Genomic DNA, 21,724 nt, shown 5'->3' with positions numbered 1-21,724 from the left:
TCCTAAGGGCTAGAGTCGTCGGATCGTTGTGTTCTTTACGCCTTTGAGACGTAAACATCTGGGAGAGACACGATGATTGCGGCTTGAACTGCTTTGTGACTTTGTTGATTGACGAAACTTATTCGATTCCTACTCGACGGAAATGACGCGCATTACAACTCGATTCGACATGAGATCACGCATACTAAGGCAATAAGCAACGAACACAGGAAGGGACAAGTAATCACGAGGATAAGATGACAAATCTAGACTTGACTTGTGAATTCATGAAATGTTGTGTGCGACTTCTCGTGTTTGAATTCACGGTGCTGGACTGTAATTTTAGACTCGAGTGTTGACTTTGATGGAGTGACCCTTATATGGTTGACCTTATTGACGGGATTGATGACACGTGTTGATTCTAGACTCGGTATAAGTGTAGATACCCGAGGTGAGCTTATAGGTGTTAATAAGATGGCTGCAGTTTAGACTCAAAAGTGGGGCCCATTGAGACTCGTGTGTTGAGCCTCGGGACGTGTCATTAGGGAGGTTTTGAAAACACGGCTTTGAAAGAAAATGGATTTGAAACGTGAGCCCCATTAAGTCTTTTGTGTACGACTCGGGCACGTGTGACACGAGGTGTCGAAAATATTTAGATCCTAACTGAATTGGGGTATGGGGTCCAAAATGACGGCGTGACGCCTTAGGACTTGACTTGATTTGAAAAGACCCAAAATGTAAAGGCAAACGGGTTTATGACTCGACAGAGTTTCGATTAGGACATAGTCGGTTTGAATTTTGATTCTAACTTAGCCCAATTGAATTTACATATTTACATTTACATGGTTTGAAAATCTTTTGGTTTAAAACACTTTTTTTTTGGACTTTTTACGTTTTTTTTTTTTGGTTTTTTTTTATTTTGTTTCGAGAATTTACAAAGATTTTTATTCATGGAAAATTTAATAATTGACTTGAACTTTGAAAATGAAATTTTACAGAAAATGATTTTTGAAAGGAAATGGATTTTATATTTACAGAAAATTGGACATTATTTAATTTACAAAATGGATTTTTGAGAAGATTTTTTTTTTGTTGGAAAATTAAAATTTGAAAATTGGAAAATTCGGCATTATTTGGTTTACAAATGGGACATTTGAAAGGTTTGAAAATGGATCTTATTTACACAATAATTTTGACATTATTTTGTTTTTAAATGAGGAATTTAGACACGTGATTGATTAGGAAAACACACACATACAAACAGGCATTATAACCGTATGCTAAGTGCATTTAAAAGGTTTTTGGCTTAGAAAGGTGGTTTGTCATACCAAGCAATCAAACCCTGGTCTGTGGAGAGGTTCGTGCCAAACATGAGTAAGGTCGGTTTCTAGTCCATTTCCTCTAGTAGTGAAAGCTCTCGATACAAACATGAGTAAGCATCGTGGTATGGTTGACGTCAATTGTTATCCATCTTTAGGCCTAGATAGGAATTTGGACCGTCCGGACGGGACGATTGGTCGAATGGGTTGGTTTAGGGCCTAGGAAGACCAAATGAAACGACCTAAGAAGGTCGAGTAATGAAAATCGACAACTGTCTCGTATAAACTATTCCTTAACCTTGTTTAAGTTTCACCCTGGGTAACACGTAAGTGTATCATCCCCATCGGAGTCGCCAAACTGTGGACACAGCCACTCGCGCCGCACGCACCCATGCCGCTCGCACCCGCGCGTTGATTTTGAGGCGGCGACACTTCTCCCACGGAACTCCGGCGCGAGGCCGAAGCACGTCATGGGTCGTTACCGATGTGAAAGGCATTGAAACCGGTGAAAGGTTTGACAATCCTGCATTTGTTGAGTCGCCGCCAATTTTTATGGAAAATTGGAACCGATCGAATACTTCGCGTCATGTCAAGACACAAAGTAGTGACATGAACACTAAGAAATTCATTACCCTTAGAATTCTATATTTAGAATGACTCTCGTGATGCCAATGAACATGGATGTTCACGGAGATCTTGAGTAAGAGGTGAGGGTACGTATTAGGAAGCTCGTTATTTGAACACTTAATCTCGTCCGCCTTGATAGCGGCCTCTACTAATGATCAGGGAAGTGGTTTATATTCGATATGTTGTCAATTTGTAAGTATATAATGCAACATCCAGTAGGTTAATCCTAGCATGTGAGAAATAGAGTAAGTCGGTGAACAAACAATTTAGCACTCAATTGGGTCGAAGTTGGAAGTTAGATTAATTACATGTGAATGCCAAGTAAATAAATCATACAGGATTATAAGTAAAGAATAAATAAATAAATAAATAAATAAATTACAATTTATAAACTTTAATTTACATCATAAACATGCTCAAAATAATTTGAAAAAAAAAATAGAGTTAAAAGGAAATAGAAGAAATAAGGAAATTAAAAGAAATAAGAAATAAATTTAGGAAAATAAAAATAAGAAAATAAAATAGAAAATATGAAAAATATGAATTATAAGGAAAATAATGGAATTATGGAAAATATGTCGAATTATGATGATAATAAGAATAATAGTTGATTAAAATCCCAATTAGAAAAGTTATGTCAAAACGAGAAGAGCTCAGGGGCAGAAGCCATCCCAGAACAGGCGCAGCAACAATTGCGTCCTCTGGAAGAGACGCATCACTTGTTGCGACTGTTCTTTGACTCTGAAAGTCAGACCCGCGGGTTGTTAATGTTCGTTAGTTATTTAATGTCAATTATTGGTATATAACTCGAGTAGAAGTGATTTAATCATATTACATGCATATGGAACCGTCATAAAGCAATAAAAGACGAACAAAACATTACAAGTTATGGTTATTCTACGATGTCGGAATTAATTTATATACAAAACTTGAATTAAATACGGTTGAAAGCAAAACAAAACAAAATATGAAAATTAAAGAGAAATATGTACAGAAGACGATTGAGGGACTTGATTCGAGTCTCTAAAATCCGGGTTTAAATTGGGACGAAAACCCGCAAATATTAATTATAAGGGATGTAAGCCGAAAAAGGTTGAAAAATATTTATAAAAACTAATTTGAAAATTATTAGGTGAAATAAGGGAAAAAACGAAGAAAGAATAATAAAAGACGAACGGAACAAAAACCCGAGGAAGAAGAAGAACTGCAGCAACTGAAGGCAACCTCTGGAAGAGGCGCAGCAAATGTTGTGGCCTTTCCAGAAGGCACATCAGTTTATGCGATTCTTCCCCACGTCGTTTCTCTACTGTTACCGTCAAAGGGTTTTAAAAAGTGATTAAAAAAACGGTTTTGAGCATGTATATGACATAAATTCTTACAAAACAAATATAGAAAATAAATACAGAATTAAGATGGGAGTTTACACCCTCAGACTTACATGTTAGCGTCGCGAGATTTAACTAAATCGGTTTTTAGTGGTAACTCGACTCTATCTATGCAAATATGAAAGTGCCCTTGAAAAAGGAATTTAAAAGATTGATTTAATTGATTGTGTAGTGGTCAAATTGGTCGGTCATGCAAATGTGACTGGTACTCAGAATGATCTGAGCTTACGTGGTCAATTGATCAAGCACGTAGGTGTCGAAAAGCAAGAGCGTGGTCTTAGAATGCAATGGGAGAAGAGAAGGGCGGACACTCGCGTGAAAAATATGTGAGGCGAAGGCCTCTATTTATAGTTTTATACTAATCACGAGGGGTAGAGTTTAGGAAAGGAATATGTAAGGAAAGATCCGGAAACAACCGACTTAGGTTGAAACACGGAAACTTGGACAAAAAGAAAGCTATGAGAAAAGGCGCAGTAGGTGCTGCGTCCCTTAGAAGAGACGCACCACTTGATGCGTCCTTTCTCAGGTAGTATTCTTCTGCACAAGAAAACGCGTTTGATAGTCTGTCGTATTTTAGGCATAAAGTTTTCTACAAGACTCGGATTAAGTTTATTTTGGTGGCCTTGGAAATCTAAGAGAAAGATCTAGAACTTTCCTTGAAATAGGCCAGACCCAAAAAAGTTGTTATCACCTCGAAAAACGGGCCTAACTGTCGGGTCGTCATTTTAGCGAAATGAAATGCACATTTTGTAATGTAACCTTTAAGTTTAGCCCAAAGAAGTGACATGAAACTCAAAATGAGATATACTCATAACATTTTATGACATCCTAAACTTAGGTAGACAAGCACATTGCTTTTTGACTCGGGATTTGACGGTTCTAGGAAATGAAGACAATTTTTGACCCGGACTCCAAATGTACTCTAATTACTGCCAAAACGACCGTAATGACACCTAGATGACAACCAAGGGGTAGACATAAGTGTACGAGTTACCTTTTATTAACTGATTTACAAAACGTCATAAAATCGCGACATATGCTAAACATGCAACCCAATCATCACTGCGTATTTGGCGGGAGGTGCAGAAACGAGGTGTCTACACTCAAGTACAAAAATGAAATAGTAAAATTCAAAGTCACTATTTTCACAAACTCCCAAACGAACGACATTAAAAACCATCCCACCTTCAAATAGGATAGTGAAATTCACTACCCCTCATAAATCTCAAATCACGGGAAGGCGGAATTGAAACCGTTGCCCCAGACACACATCAAGTGGCAGAATACACATCTACCCTTTTTTACAACTTTCAACAAACGGCAATAAAAACCGTCACCGCTCTTCGAGATTCAAAATCACAGCAGCCCACGGAGCTAGGCTAACAAGCTCATCTCTTTCCGGCACAACAAACATCCAATATGAACACCAAGATTCCCGAGCAAGATATTAGAGACCTCCCCATGGAGCCCACTAACTCAACGACTTCTCGAAATAAGCCCGTCCAACACGGCTATTTCCCACAGTTGATCACCACATTCAACATGGCTGGCGAGCCTCACAACGCACCACATTCAGCGTGGCTGGCAAGCCTCACAACGCACCTTCAATATGGCTGGAGAGCATCAAAATGCACCACCTTCAATATAGCTGGCGAGCCTCAAAACGCATCACAACGCACACTCAACATGGTTGGCGAGCCTCAAAACGCATCACACTCAACATGGCTGGCGAGCCTCAAAACGCATCACATTTAACATAGCTGGTGAGCTTCACAACATAACCTCAACGCGACTAGCGAGCCCCATCATATCCGCAACACGGCTGGTGAGCCTTTGCCCGCAAACAAGAAACGACTTAAGGACATATCCTAAAGATGCCTTAGGTATGACTCCTTCTTATGGCTGGCGAGCCTTCGTACGTAGTCTAACGGACTTTAAAATGACCTGCACGGACAGTCGACAGACTCTAAACTGTTCCCAATGACAATTCCTTAACTCGTATCCTCGATTCGCTTTGGCGTCGCCTTTCCCGACGGCAGGTCCTTGGTGTAACACCCCCATACTCCAAGTGCCTTACCAGTACCACTTAAGGCATGGAAGTGCTACCATCTCGGTTACCCAAGGCAATGAATATCAAATAGACCATAAAGAAACATACTTTAATAAATAGTTTAACGTGATACAAGTTCAACCAAAACTGATAATGTAAAATACAACTGTTCTCAAAATGTCAAACCAACTAATCAACTAAAAGAATGTTCGACACAGCAGAAGACTTCTAAAACAGCTCATGATGATTCAACCCATTTATCCCATGCGCATCAACTTATACCTGCTCAATAATTGCTCACCATCCCCGAATGGATCACCACAGTTTTTAAAACAATTAAACGGAGTTAGTACTGATTACACAAACAAACAATTGCAATAAAACAATACTACAAACTAGCTCAATCAACACAACTCCATCTCATCACCACACACTTGACTACACACTAAAGTGTCTAGTCCTGCCAGAGTACTCATCGCAACAAGTACTCCACACCGCCAGTGGGGGACTGTAGCCGTTCTCACCTAAGCCCCGCTCATCACATCCGAGCGATAAACCCAAGTTCCTAAATGTGCACATCTCTTCTGTGGCGGGTTCCACAGAAGGCGAATCAAGGGCGTGAAGCCACTCCTGCAAGTGACTCCACTCAGCCGAGGACGCACCTCACAAACCACATGCAGTTATACGATAATCACATTATATTATCAACAATCACCGAATCCAAATCCGAAACCAATACGATATACAACAACAACAATTAATCACCAACACAACCATGTAATCAACATTGAGTAGGGAAACCCTACCTGGAAATAACAATCACACAAGACCGTCAAGTAGCTATTCAAAACTTCTCCTCTACGAATATTCCTCCTATAACATATATACATACAATTACTACCAACACATCATAACACTCCCAAATCCCCCAAATCCACCCAATTAGGGTTTAAACAAACTCAACGAAATACTATAAAATTTATACAAGAAGCTTACCTTTGACACGACGATCACAATGGTATAACGAACGAGACAATCCGACGATCCTAGCCTCGGGATTTGCTAATAATGCGAGACATGCGAACAACGTAACTCTTGATCTTATCTTGAAAGGTTTTTAGATTGATAAAAGTGTTTAAGAAATAATGACGCAAGCATTTTATATTAATCTCGCGTTATTAACAAAACCCGGCTATACAGTCCTGTAAAACACTCTTACTCGATCGAGTAAGTCACTTACTCGATCGAGTGCCCCTTACTCGATCGAGTGTCACACTTACTCGATCGAGTACCCGATAGGCAAACTACTGTTTTGCGTAAAAAGCTACTTACTCGACAGAGTAAGCCCCTCGAAAGAGTACCCATAGACATAGAAAACCGTAGTATTACACTTGGCTTGAACCCTTTCGAGCCGCCTCGACGTCGCTTCGGTCTCAGGTTGTAATCTTCGATTGACCTAGTGTTATACTTTGACTTTCGCCCTGTCCAAGCCTCAGTCAAAGTGGGGGCTCTGTAGATACCCAGTATCTTTCGAGTCTCCAACAAAAACTCGATGATTATCGGACTACAACATGCTTAGGAATCCTAGTGTTTAATCGACAGTTTCATATAACTATACGTCAGAAAACTTAGAATGATTTCGAAAACAAAATATTTCAAAACTTTTCAAAAGTACCTAGAGTGTTTAATACACGACGCCGGGGTCACAATGAACTAACTGGAGTCAAAACCGACACCGGGCTAAAAACCGACTCAAAAATTCAAATCCCGACTCCAACAACGAGTCAAACCGAGTCCAACACAAAAACAAACTTCTCAAAACTTCCATGTTAAGTATTCACACAATGCTTGATGGTCAAGTATAAATTATGTCATCCAAAACCTAGGATAGAACAAATCATGATTTCAATTGCGTGATAGTGACAAGACAGCTCGAAGACCCGCGAAATGGCTCGCGCCTCTTCGAGTAGCCCATGCGGCCACGTCGCTCAAAACGCACACAACCACCCATTTTTCTAAAAATTCCCTTCAAATGTTACCATTTGAAGGTACGCGAGTGTCCGCCCCCTCATTTCTCCTTTAAAATTCTCGACTCGACTTCTTAAGTCACAAACCAACATGTATATTTGACCTACCAATCGAAAATACAAGCCATACACATTGTTTGGTACCGTCATCGTGCAATAAATCACTTGACCGACCATCTCGACCAACTACACCATCACCAAATTAAACAAAACACTCTTTTACATTGCTAAAACGGTTTTTAACCGAGTTTTCCGACCAAACAAGTTGATACACTTTCGTCGATTTCTCGTCTCAAGCCTAGTATGTAAGTATGAGGGTTTAAAAATCCTCTTCTTTCATGTTTTTCATATGTTTTAGGACTATAACATGCTAAAACATGATTCAAATATAGGTTAGATGAGCCAAAACCGGATTTTGGTCGGCGACAGAGGTTGCTTGCATAGCAGAGAGACTCGTGCCTCAATGCCCTCTCAGGCCTTAATCCAGCCGTGTTTGGTTTCATCTTTCCTTTTTTTATTTCATTTTCTTATTTGCAATCGGTTTTATCATTTTAATTTTTTCAATTCATTTTCATGATAAACTTTTAACCATAAAAAATTTTCACCCTTGGTTTCTCATACCATGACGGTTTAATCCGTGTTTAGGTGATAATATTTGGTTAATCACATTTTAAAAGGTATTTTAAAACCTTTTATTTCTTTTCCTTACATTTCAAAACAAACATATTTGTCACAAATACAAAGTCATCCTTGGTTCCACATACCATGTCGGTTTTTAACCCAAGTACGATGATAAACATTGACTAATTAAAACAAATGAACTTGAAACAATTAGTTCATAATCATTTTCAAAACTATTCATGTCAAACTTGCAAAACCGAACCCGACATAGAATGTTGTCAATACAATGATGATTATTCAAGTCTCGTTCCTCACATTGCCACAAAAGCGGTCTAAACGACCTTTTCAAACCAAGACGGGTTCAAACACCCTCTTTTCAACCCATTTTACAAACATTTTAACAGTCAGAAGACGTCCCTTGGATAGTCTGCTGACTAGCACCAAAACAGGCCAACCATTTTCCAATTTTCAAACCAGGACAGGCCTGTTTACATCGCCTGACGGCTCGCGCCTCTATAAGTTGCCTGATGCAGACCCTATTTTCTTTATAGCACTTGTCTAGGACGATCCCAACTTCGGTTAACCCGAATACAGGACGGATCAGATGACAAATATGCCCCTTTTACAACGTATTTGAAAAACGCCTTACTAAGACAAATTGATCACTTTATGCACCATAAACCTAACTCGGTAAATGGATGTTTAATTTCCGTCTTGCATGCAAATCAACATTAAATCCAACTTGACATCAATTACATGATATTTGGATAAACAACCGACATAGAAATCTCACATGTTAGGTTCAAACTTGTGGATGCGCATTCATGCATTTACCCGTTTTATCAACTTTTGCATTTAACCAACCAAGATCGATTAGTAGAGGCCGCTACCGCGGGCAGGATTGGGTGTCCGATTAAAGGGCTTCCCAATATGTACCTTCACCTCTTACTCAGAAACTTTGGATAGTGGACTACTTTATCCAGGGCAAACGAGAGTCATTCTAGAGATAGGATGCAAAAAAGGGACTACTCCTTATCTTTAGTGCCTATGTCAAACACCTCTTTTTGCCTTGGTTGGCCTAGGTATAAAGTGGATTCGAACGGGTTCCAAGCATCCCACAAAAGCTTGTTGGCGACTCCGAACATCTCTTGCATCATTTCGAGACACTTGCTGAGACGAAACCGACCGATCTAAAAACGATCCGGTCGAAGGCATCTTTTTACGCCACCGGGCATGGCTTTCAAGAGTCCGTTGTGCATCTCGCATATCGGCCGAGGTGTCGCAGGTGGGCTATGTCCACAAGCCCCTAGTCTCAACTAGGTGGCTCGCGCCTATTATGTTTGCCCAGGTCAGAACTCAAATGTGTTTGAGTTCATTCTTTCCCATTTTCATTTCTTATTTTCAATGGATTTTTATCGTTTCAAATCATTTTTATGATGAATATTCTTAACCATAAATTAAATTCACCCTTGGTTCCTCATACCATGACGATTTAGTCCGTGAATCGGTGACAACATTTGGTTAATAACATTTTAAAGGGTATTTTAAAGCCTTTTATTCATTTGTTTACATTTTCAAAACAACCATATTAGTCATATATGCATAATCATCCTTGGTTCTACATACCATATCGGTTTAATCCGAGTACGATGATGAACTTCGACTAACTACAAGGCAATGAACTTAATATAATTAGTTCATATCAAACATCCTTTTAAACTTTATTTACAAGGCAATGAACTTAACACAACTAGTTCATATCAACATTTTTGCATCATTTTCCACAAAACTATTCATCTCAAGCTAGCAAAACTGAACCCGACATCGAATATTGTACACATAATGACAATTATTCAAGTCTCGTTCTTCATTAGCAAAAAAGCTGTCTCAACGACCTTTTCAACAAAATGAGTTTTGAAACCGTTTTACAAACAATTTTTCACAAACAATTTCATAAACATATTAAACAACCAGAAGACACCCTTTTGGTCTTCACTTGACTCACGCCTAAACAGGTCTCCTGATTTCCAGTTTTCAAAACTGGACAAGCTCCCTTGCATCGCCCTACGGCTCCCTTGCTTAGAGATGCTCCTGTTTCCTTTCCAGCACTCGTCTAGGACGATCCCGACTTCGGTTAACCCGAATACAGAATGGATCAGATTGATGAGTCCACATTTTACACTTTGTATTTGCAAAACACTTTTCTAAGACAAATGGATCACGCTATGCACCATAAACCTAACTCGGTAAATGGATGTTTAATTTTCGTCTGACATGCAAATCAACATTAAATCCAACTCGACATCAATTAATTGATATTTGGATAAACAACCAACAAGTCAAACTTCACATGTTAGGTTTAAAGTTGTGGATGCGCATTCATGCATTTACCCGTTTATCAACTTTTGCATTCAACCAACCAAGATCGATCAGTAGAGGCCACTACCGCGGGCGGGATTGGGTGTCCGATTAAAGGAATTCCTAATGCGTATCCTCACCTCTTACTCAGAAAGTTTGGATAGTGGACGACCTTATCCAGGGCGAACGAGAGTCATTCGAGCGATAGGATGCTAAAGATGGACGATTTCTTATCTTTAGTACCTATGTCAAGTACCGCTTTTTGTCTTGACTGACCTAGGTATAAAGTGGACTCGAAAGGTTTTTAGGCATCCCATAATTTCTTGGTGGCGACTCTGTACATCTCTGCATCATTTCGAGACCCTTACCAAGACAAAACTGACCGATCTAAAACGATCCGGTCAAAAGCATCTATTACGCCGCCGAGCGTGGCTTTCCGATTGCTGCACATCTACAGATTGGCTTGGCGTGTAGGTGGCATATGTCAACAGTTCTGAATACCTATTTTTGAGGTGTGGTGTCGTGGTCGTGTCCCTGACACCGGTGGTTGTGGGTGTGCACAAGCATATCCCTGTACCGGCATGGTGATTGTATTATTATGTCTAATTCATATCATTGGCATGTTGCATAATTATCTATCACGTTGTGTCTATGTTTATTTATTAAAAACTGACATCTGTGTGTCTCTGTAAATTATGACATATTTCCGGGGTGGCGTGTGTCGATCAATATGATATTTCCGATCAATTGGGGAGCAGGTTAAGTACAGGTTGATTTGTTGTCACGCGGGAGACGGGACGAGCATCGGACTTGGAGTCGAGTAACATAAATAGATAACTTAGATGGTACACAAGTTGTGTAATGTATACTTCACATTTATTAGTCATTTATTCGTTCATTTGTAAATCACTAAACTTGTTATTTATTTATTTTTGCAAAAAAAATTATCATTTCATTCAAATTGAAAGAAATTTCAAGAGGATTTTTTTGCAAAGACTATCCACTATACAATAAGCTCATAAACTTGTTATTTATTTAAGTTGTTCTTTAAATTAGAATTTTGAAACACTGTATTGGGAAACCAAGATGGTAACATCCTTCCATTACCTTGGCCAAGTAAAAAGAGGGTGTTACAGAAGTCATTGCCAGGTAACCTCTTGTAACGGACTCGAAAAATCGACCATTCCCGCGGTCAGTCAACATTGGTGGAAGTAATTACCAGACAATCTCTTGAAATGGGCTCGACAATTCGGCCATTTCCTACTCTCAATCATTTGAACTTCAATGGCTGACGAGTCTCTACGCACAAGCAACTTCAATGGCTGGCGAGTCTCTACGCATGAGCAACTTCAATGGCTGGTGAGTCTCTACGCACAAGCAACATTGACAGGCTGGCAAGTCCACATGTCCGGGCAGCATCAACTGACACAATAAAAGGACATATCCCGACGACACCTTAGGTGGCTCTTTCTTATGGTTGGCTAGCCTTTATACGTATTCTAACGGACTTTAAACGACCAGCACCGGCAGTCGACAGACTATAAATTATTCCCGGCGGCAGGTCCTTGACTCGAATACCCAAGTCGCCTCGACGACACCCTTCCCGACGACGGGTCCTTGACTCAAACCTTATTGAGCCGCCTCGACGTCGCAACAGTCTTCAGGTTGTAATCTTCGATTGAATTGGGAGATATATTTTGACTTTCGCCTTATCTATGCCTCAGTCAAAGTAGGGGCTCTCTAGATGCCATATATCTGCGTAATTCAAACAAACACCCGATGATTATTGGGCTATAACATGTTTCGGAAATCGTTGCATTTAATCGACAACTAGTTTAGACCCCGTGCATTATATGCACGGTACTTCAAGTTTAATATTTTTATAAAATTATTTATACAATATTGGTACCTTATACTTGTATACATTTCTCGTCATTGTATTTTGCTTTGATAAATAAAAGTTAGAACTGAAAATTAGTTAAAAGAATTGAGTATTGACTTGAAATACATTTTAATGAAAATATTTTTATAGCATAAAGCTAATGAGTTTCAATTTATATTTTTTTTTTCAATTTTTTTGTCAAAGTAATAACAACGATTTCTAATTTTGGTTTTATATAGAATATGAGTCAACTCATCATCTAATAATAGGATCAATAAAGGATTTAGCAATTTATAATTTTATATCAATTTTATTTTATTTTTAATTAAAATATTATAGTTTAGAGTTCAGTGAAAAAAAAATATAATTGGATAAATAGATTAATTTTAATGAAAATATAATAGATGAATTAAATGGTAATGGTTAGTTTCCTCATTTAGTGAATGAACATAATTATCATTACTTTCCTTTTTTAAGAACATGCTTTTTGGCGGGAAAATAATAGAGATCACTTATTCTTTTAGTAGATAGAGGATTTGTATGACACTGCGTCGAAAAACTCAAAAAACCCGATTTCAAAATTAAAAACTCCTAATAACATTTTGAAAATACTTGGAATGTTTTATGCAAGTCGAGGCGTCAAAAAGACATTAATTAGAGTCTAAACCGACATCGGGCCCAAAAACCGACTCAAATAAAAATCCTGAATCAAGATGGGTCAAACCCGAGTCAAGCACAAAATAAACCACTGTACAAAACACCTGCATGCTATTGTACACGGTGCAATGGTATAAACCAAAAAACATGGGCAACCAAAACCTAGGATAGAATAAAGAGCAAAATCGAAATTTGCGAAAAGGACATGACACCTCCTTGTATCGCCTAACAGCTCTCGCCTCTTTAGGCCTCCTATAGGATGCGTCGCCAAAAATCACCTCAAGCAACCAACGCCACACAATCCTTAATAAATACCCCTCATATGCCACCATTTGCAAATCACGCGAGTGTCTACCCCTTTACCTCTCGCTTAAACTTCTAGACTCGACTTCTTAAGTCAAAAACCGACACGTGTTTTGGACCTACCGATCCAAAACTTGAGCCTTACACACTTTGTTTGGTACCGTCATCGTGCATTAAAAACACATGACCGACCACTTCGACCCACTACACCTAATTAATCAACACTAAAGCAAAGCAACACTCTTTTCTTACAAAAAGGTTTTCCTACTCACATGTTTAACACTGTCGATTTCATCAAGCAACCAAACATGTAAGTATGAGGGTGTAACAAACTCTTTACACGTCAAGTTTTCACTGTTTTCATGATTCTATAAACATAAATCATGCGTAACATGATTCAAAACATGGAATGATTAAGCCAAAATCGAGTTTTGGCCTAAGACAGAGGCTCCTTGTGTCACCAAGGACCCCGGGCCCCTATGGGATTGTCAGGTCAAAACTCAAACGTGTTTGAGTTCATTATTCGTCCAACATTTTATCTTACCGTTCCTTCTTTTCTTTCACGGTCTTTTTCACCATTTTAATTCATTTTCATGACAAATCCTTTTGACCAATATTTAAATCATCTTTGGTTAAATTATACCATGACGGTTTATTCTTTGAGTCGATGATATTATCAGTTAATTATAAATTAACGGATATTTGACTATCCATTTCTTTTATTTGTCATTTTCTACCATAGGATGCTAAAAGAGAGATGAGTCCTTATCTTTAGTACCTACGTCAAGCACCGCTTTATGCTTTGTTTGACCGAGGTACAAAGTGGATTAGAACGGTTTCCAAGTACCCCATAATTGCTTGATGGCGACTCCGAACATCTTTCATCGTTTCGATACCTTTTAATGAGATGAAACAGACCAATCTAAAGCAATCCGGTCCAAAGCATATTCCGTACGTCCCCGAACGTGGCTTTTCATACAGCTGCACGTCCGCAAATCGGCGTGCAGGTGGGTCCATCTCATCAATGAAAATTAAGGTGAAGGCTCTATTTGAATTTGTCGACCTTGATGAGTTAGATGTGACTCACATTTTAGTTTGGATTAAGTAAGTTTATTAATGAAACTCATATGGTTTTATGAATAATGAACTTTTATTTAAGCCATCAATGAAAATAAAATTCGTTCCATGTGACTTAATAGGTACTTGTATAAAGACAACACAGAAGACAAGCGATATGGACCTGCCAACTACGAATTCTTGTGTCCTTACACGTTCTCTTTTAAAGCGGCCTATAATTCATACCTAGAACACATCCAACAACTCACTCTTTGGTTGATAACGACAAAAAAAACTGTGGCTTGCCCGATACAATGAGAATAAGTATGTATAATACGTTATTATAACGTTCCAAGATTCAATTTATTTATTAACAAGCTTTTATGTATACGAACGAACAGCTCAATTTTCGAAATTTCATAGGAAGCATTAGTGCTCGGAACTAAATCTTTTCGGTAACTTGTCGTTAGGAGCACCTAGACCAAAACACAATTTATAGCTTCACAAACAACTCCACAATTAGTAAAGAGGAAAGTAAAGGTCGGATCCCAAGGGACGGGAATTGAGATGAGATTTCTATTGAGACTAGTGGTGTCTTAGGGGTGTCACAATTTGGGTTGATGTAGAAGGTCACTAAACTAAATAGCAATGAAAATAAACAAGCAAGATGAACTAAAAGGGTTGTAAACAATTGATAAAAAGCACTAGGGTGTCATGGGGTCATAGGGGATTCATGGGAATTGATCATACAAACATGTTCTCAAATTATAAGCAAGCAATTATTGTTGTGATGGATTGAGTTGGGTTATATCTTAAAATCCTAGGAAAGCTTGGGTCCCGGAGCCGAATCGATTAGATTGTACAACACCTACAAGTCGACTTAGTCTTCCCTACTCAACGACATGCATGGTCTAATGAGACTCGAGTTGGTTTTTGTCTTACAAGTCTCATTGAAAAGGTAGGTGATGGGTAAAAAATGCAAGGATTCATAGGCTCGCATTTCATCAAACATAACATGTGCATGAGTTGAGATCAAAACAAGCAAGAAAAATAAACCATGAAAGCATATTAATTTAAGCATGAATCATTCCCCATGTTGGTTTCCCCTAATTACCCATTAACCCTAGCTAGGTGACTACTCACTCATTATCATGTTGAACATGCTAGCAAGGTTGTCAATCATACCAACAAAGTAAAACATGATGAATAAATGAAAGTAATTAACAATAATTAAAAAGGGATTAAGAGAATTATACCTACTAATGATTCCAATAATAAAGCAAGAATAAAAGAAGTACTTGATGCTTGATTGAGAGGTTGTCAATCTCCCAATAATAACCCAAATAATCTTCAATTACCCAAAATAAAGGATGAACAAAAGAGAGATTAAGGAAATAAAACTTGTATTAAAACTTGATTAATTGTTGATTACAAAACTAAAGAGAGATTTGATTGATATTAACTACTCTAAGGATTGATAAGAAGAACATCCTCTTCCAATTAAACTAATGGGGTATTTATAGTGGAACCTAGGTGGATGCATTAGGGTTAACTAAGGGCTTAAATGACGATTAAGTCCCTACTTAAGGAAACGCCGGTATTTTCTGAAGGATGGGCATCTTTCTTGAAGCTTGAAGAAACGAACTTGCGCTGTCTTGGAATCCGTGCGTCTTAGGCACGGGACGGCCGGATTCGTGAGTCTCTGCCCGGGCGTCTTTGGGAGAAGACGGGCGTCTTCTGGTAGCTGCTGCCCGGGCATCTTGGGTAGAAGACGCACGGATTGTGGTGCTGGGGGACGGCCGGATTCAGGACAATCCGCACGGATTGCTGCTCAGACTTGTTTCTTATTCTTTTCTTCCCTTTTCTTCATAAAATCCTTGGGGATTTCCTTGGGGATGCAAGGATCTTTCCTCATCATTGCCCGTCTACTATAGTATGTACGAAGGCCTTCTAATCTTGTCTCTCCTTGATGCTTGGTCATTGAATTCAATCAATTTAGTCTCATTTTGCCATGAAAATGCAAGGTTTGCACTCCTTTCCTACCAAGGACACAAAACCTCAAAGAATATGCAAAACAAAGAACTAAATACAATAAATGACCCAAATATGCACTAAAAAGCATGGGAACAAGGCTAATTCGGGGACTAAATATGCGCTAATTATGGTCACATCAAATATCCCCAAACCGAACCTTTGCTCGTCCCGAGTAAAGAGGTGACAAAGACTAGGACCATTATTTAAACTAACCTAATAACATAGCCGACATGAGACAATTATCGGGTCTCACTCCGCCCCTTCAACTCACAATAAGACAACCATGAGGTAGGATGCCTTCTTGCAAGGCAAGGTGGGTCTTGCCAAAATGGCGACACATCCAAACATTAAGCACACAAAATCAAATAATGGATGCATCTACAAAAGGAATAGCCACTTCCTCATCAAGTGACGGAGTCAACTAAAAGAGAACAAATTTAAGAGCATATATTCCGTCACAAGTACTAGTTCAACAAATCACTAAGGCTAAGAGGATGGCACTAAATCACCTCCAAATGGTGTTAAACTAGACTGCTTTCCTCCTCAATTTCCAAATACTTTCGTCAAGAGCGATCGGATGGTGTGGAATGATGATCCCCATGATGCTAGTAGCATATGACATGACAAGCCTCGAGTTCTCTACAAAAGTAAAGGTCGTGGATCGTCCAAAGCTCGATAAAGTGGCTTGACAAAAAGGCTTTTTGGGAATGAAATGCTCAAATCCTTGTAAACAAGGGTGGATATGACTAGCATTCAAAAATTGACCTCATTCAACTTTCACATTTCAAAAATTAGAGATGGGGTTTGTCCCTTCCCTGCTAATGTCCTTTGCTTTCGTCAATCGCTTATTAGGCAACCGGTTAACCTCTAGACAATAGCTTTTCGGGGTGATAGTCACTCTGTCTTTGGGCGGTTGAATTCACAACCGTGTGGGGGCCCAATTCAATGGATCCCTCTCCAAAGCACATCGAAGTGGTACGCCTCCATCAAAACAACTAAAATTCTCAATATTTCAACATTTCATAACATTTGAGATTTCATTGTCAATAAAACGTTTCCACATACAAAATCTTTGAAATGAGCACTTCAAACTTATTGATAGAAAATATTTTTGGGTTGCCATACCACAAGGTTAATCAAGGTCACCTAGACAAGTTAACCAAGTCCACATCGCATCACGGGGTTGGATAGGTGACTCACATGCAAACCCTTGACTAGGCTTTGGGTCATGGGTCGAAAGACACTAGTATGACACAATCTAGGGTGTTTTACATCCATTCTAGTAGGCGAAGTCTTAAGTTGAAAAAGTATTTGTAATGGCTTAATTGCTCTTGTCAAAGTTCCCAATTAGGCACTTTTCAAAATATTTCATCTAAATGCAACTATATGCCATGATGCAACTATTATATACATCCTAATGCAAGTGATTCTACCAACTAATATGATATATAAACTAAATGCAAGTCCTAAGTTCACATTGTTATACCGCATCAATGAAAATAAAGCCACATAGTCATTAACATTAAGAGGAAAAAGGAGATTGGAAAGATCATACCATGCGGTCTTCAATATCCTCATGTCTCGGATGTGGCGTAGTCGATCAATGTGAACAAGGATAGAACAAACACAATATATACAATAATATATACATGACTACACTACAAAAGAAATGAACTTGTTTTTGGTTTTTCAATTTTCAAATTTTTATGATTTTTCGAAATTTTTCAATTTTTTTGGATTTTTGAATAAAAGTTAAGTTATAATTCCCCATCCCCACACTAATAGGGGCATTGTCCTCAATGGCCAAAATGATGGGAAAATTATGCAAACATGATGCATGATTTCTACACTAAATGCAAGCTACACTAATCTACACTACATGATGCATGGTTTTTGTTTATGACGGAGAGGATAATTTAGATTACCTCTCATTGTGTATGCATGTACTTCCCCAAACCTAGTTAGACATTATTGCTAATGTCCTTGATGTGACCATAATTAGCGAATATTTAGTCCCCGAATTAGCCTTGTTCCCATGCTTTTTAGTGCATATTTGGGTCATTTATTGTCTTTAGTTCTTTGTTTTGCATATTCTTTGAGGTTTTGTGTCCTTGGTAGGAAAGGAGGGCAAACCTTGCATTTTCATGGCAAAATGAGACTAAATTGATTGAATTCAATGACCAAGCATCAAGGAGAGACAAGATTAGAAGGCCTTTGTACATATTATAGTAGATGGGCAATGACGCGAAAGGATCCTTGCATCCCCGAGGAAATCCCCAAGGATTTTATGAAGGAAAGGAAGAAAAGAAGAAAGAAGTGAAGTTGTCCAGCAATCCGTGCGGATTGACTGGAAGATGCCCGTCCTCCACCTCCATAATCCGGCCGTCTTCTCCCAAAGACGCCCGGGCAGCAAGCCCAGAAGACGCCCGGATTCCCTTGAAGACGCCCGGGCAGAGACTGCTAAATCCGGCCGTCCCGTGCCTAAGACGCACGGATTCCAAGACAGCAAGATTTCGTTTCTTCAAGCTTCAATGAAAGATGCCCATCCTTCGAAAAATACCGGCGTTTCCCTGCTCAAATCTCAAAAGTGTAATTACTAGTTTAGCCCTTAGTTAACCCTAATGCATCCACCTAATTTCCACTATAAATACCCCATTAGTCTAATTAGAAGAGCATGTTCTTCTTATCAATTCTTAGAGTAGTTAATATCCATCAAATCTCTCTTTAGTTTTGTAATCAACAATTAATCAAGTTTTAATACAAGTTTTATTTCCTTAATCTCTCTTTTGTTCATCCTTTATTTTGGGTAATTTAAGATTATTTGGGTTATTATTGGGAGATTGACAACCTCTCAATCAAGCATCAAGTACTTCTTTTATTCTTTGCTTTATTATTGGAATCATTAGTAGGTATAATTCTCTTAATCCCTTTTTAATTATTGTTAATTACTTTCATTTATTCATCATGTTTTACTTTGTTGGTATGATTGACAACCTTGCTACCATGATCAACATGATAATGAGTGAGTAGTGACCTAGCTAGGGTTAATGGGTAATTAGGGGAAATCAACATGGGGAATGATTCATGCTTAAATTAATATGCTTTCATGGTTTATTTGCTTGCTTGTTATGATCTCAACTCATGCACATGTTATGTCTGATGAAATGCGAGCCTATGAATCCTTGCATTTTTTACCCATCACCTATCTTTTCAATGAGACTTGTAAGATATAAACCAACTCGAGTCTCATTAGACCATGCATATTGTTGAGTAGGGAAGACTAAGTCGACTTGTAGGTGTTGTACAATCTAATCGATTCGGCTCCGGGACCAAAACTTTCCTAGGATTGTAAGATATAACCCAACTCAATCCATCACAACAATAATTGCTTGCTTATAATTTGAGAACATGTTTGTATGATCAATTCCCATGATTCCCCTATGACCCCATGATACCCTAGTGCTTTTTATCAATTGTTTACAACCCTTTCAATTCATCTTGCTTATTTACTTTCATTGCTATTTAGTTTAGTGACCTTCTACATCAACCCAAATCGTGACATCCCTAAGACACCACTAGTTTCAATAGAAATCTCATCTCAATTCCCGTCCCTTGGGATCCGACCTTTACTTGCCTCTTTACTAATTGTAGAGTTGTTTGTGAAGTTATAAATTGTGTTTTGGTCTAGGTGCTCCTAACGACAAGTTACCGAAAAGATTTAGTCCCGACCAAAAAAATGGCGCCGTTGCCGGGGACGGTGTTATCTTGATTTAGATTTTCTTATATTATTATTAGTTGTGTCTTTCTTTGCCTTGAGGAAGTAAAACTCCTCAAGGTTTGTTCTAATTGTTTTCGAGTTGTTTGATATTTTGCATGTCTAGAAGGTCACAAGGTGATTTGTTACCTTTTGATCGTGAAATTGAAAGAACTTTGACAACCAATAGAAGACTTGCTAGGAGAAATTTGAGAGGTATTAGTGAGGTTGTAGATATTCAACCAACTATTGAGTTCATCAACCCTTTTGCAAGAGAAGGTGAGGAGAACCCAACACAAAATACAACACAAAATCAAACCACAATGCCTAAGTTTTCATCACATTCCGTACCCACCGAGGAGAACCTACCCAATGGTACTCCCACACCACAACATTTAACCGGAAATTTTATTGCCAAATCCGCCTTTATCCAATTAGTCGAAAGGAGCTAATTTGGGGGGATGCCTAGTGAAGACCCTCATTCTCATATGGAAACCTTTTGTGACTATTGTGATGCGATTTCTCAAACCGGTGTAACTCAAGACCAAATTCGATGGGTCTTATTTCCTTTTTCTCTAATTGGCACCGCGAAACAATGGTTGAAGGGCCTTGATAAGGCCACTCTCGGAATTGATTCTTGGAAGAAGTTGGCTCTAGCTTTCTACAAAAAATTCTACCCACCGGAAAAGACTAACATGCTAAGAGCTCAAATTACGGGTTTTAAGCAAAGGGATGAAGAATCTTTGTATGAAGCTTGGGAGCGGTTCAAGGGAATTTGTCGCTCATGTCCTCATCATGGACTTAGCGAGTGGTTCTTGGTACAACAATTTTGGAACGGTCTATATGAAGATTCAAGGAACATTCTCAACATGGGATCAAATGGAATGTTCACCGAAGTTGATGACAATCAAACATGGAACAAAATTAAGGAAATGGCGGTCCATAACTCACAATATAGTAGACCTCGCAAGGCTACTAGAGGAGCAAAGCATGAAGTGGACTCCGTTACTCAATTGGGTGCTCAACTTTGTGCTAGACTTGAAGAAGCCTCAAAATCACCAAAGCATCATGTTAATGCCATGACGGCATCTTCATCAATCCCAAGTGGGATATGTGAGAATTGTGGAACTTTGGGACATGACCAAAGTGAATGTAGGGGAACAAATGAACAAGTGAATGCTTTCCAAGCATATAAGAGTTGTACCCCTTATTCCAACTATTACAATGAGAACACCAAATTACATCCAAATCTCTCATACAAAAGCCAAAATGTTCAAAACCCTCAAACAACATACACCCCACCTCCCATGAGAAACCAAAATCAAAGACCCTTTTACAACCAAAACCAAGGTTACCAAAATCAAAATCCATACAATCACCAAAATGACCAAGGTTTTGATGTTCAAAAAGCGGTCCTCCAAATGCAAAATAATCAACAAGAATTTTTCACTCAAATGCAAAAAGATAGTCAAGCAAAGGAAACCACCATCAACAACATTCTAGCTCACACCAAGATGTTGGAAACCCAATTGACTCAACTAGCATCTTTGATGCGACCATAATTGGCGCATATTTAGCCCCCGAATTACCATTGTTTCTATGCTTTTTAGTGCCTATTTGGGTCATTTCTTATCTTTAGATCTTTGTTTTGCATATTCTTTGAGATTTTGAT

General features: G+C 38.7%; 1 non-coding gene across 1 annotated transcript; it reads right to left on the bottom strand.

Moving 5' to 3' along the window:
• Positions 1–20,747: 20,747 nt before the first annotated feature.
• On the bottom strand, positions 20,748–20,854 carry LOC141604335 (small nucleolar RNA R71). The gene has a single exon (XR_012526039.1). It is a non-coding gene; the product is annotated as a small nucleolar RNA R71 (small nucleolar RNA).
• Positions 20,855–21,724: the final 870 nt, after the last annotated feature.

This window comes from Silene latifolia, chromosome 9 (assembly GCF_048544455.1).
Source record: "Silene latifolia isolate original U9 population chromosome 9, ASM4854445v1, whole genome shotgun sequence".
In the NCBI taxonomy this organism is placed as follows: Eukaryota; Viridiplantae; Streptophyta; class Magnoliopsida; order Caryophyllales; family Caryophyllaceae; genus Silene; species Silene latifolia.
The sequence above is the reverse complement of the archived record's forward strand: the minus strand, read 5'-3'. Positions and strand labels throughout refer to the sequence as shown.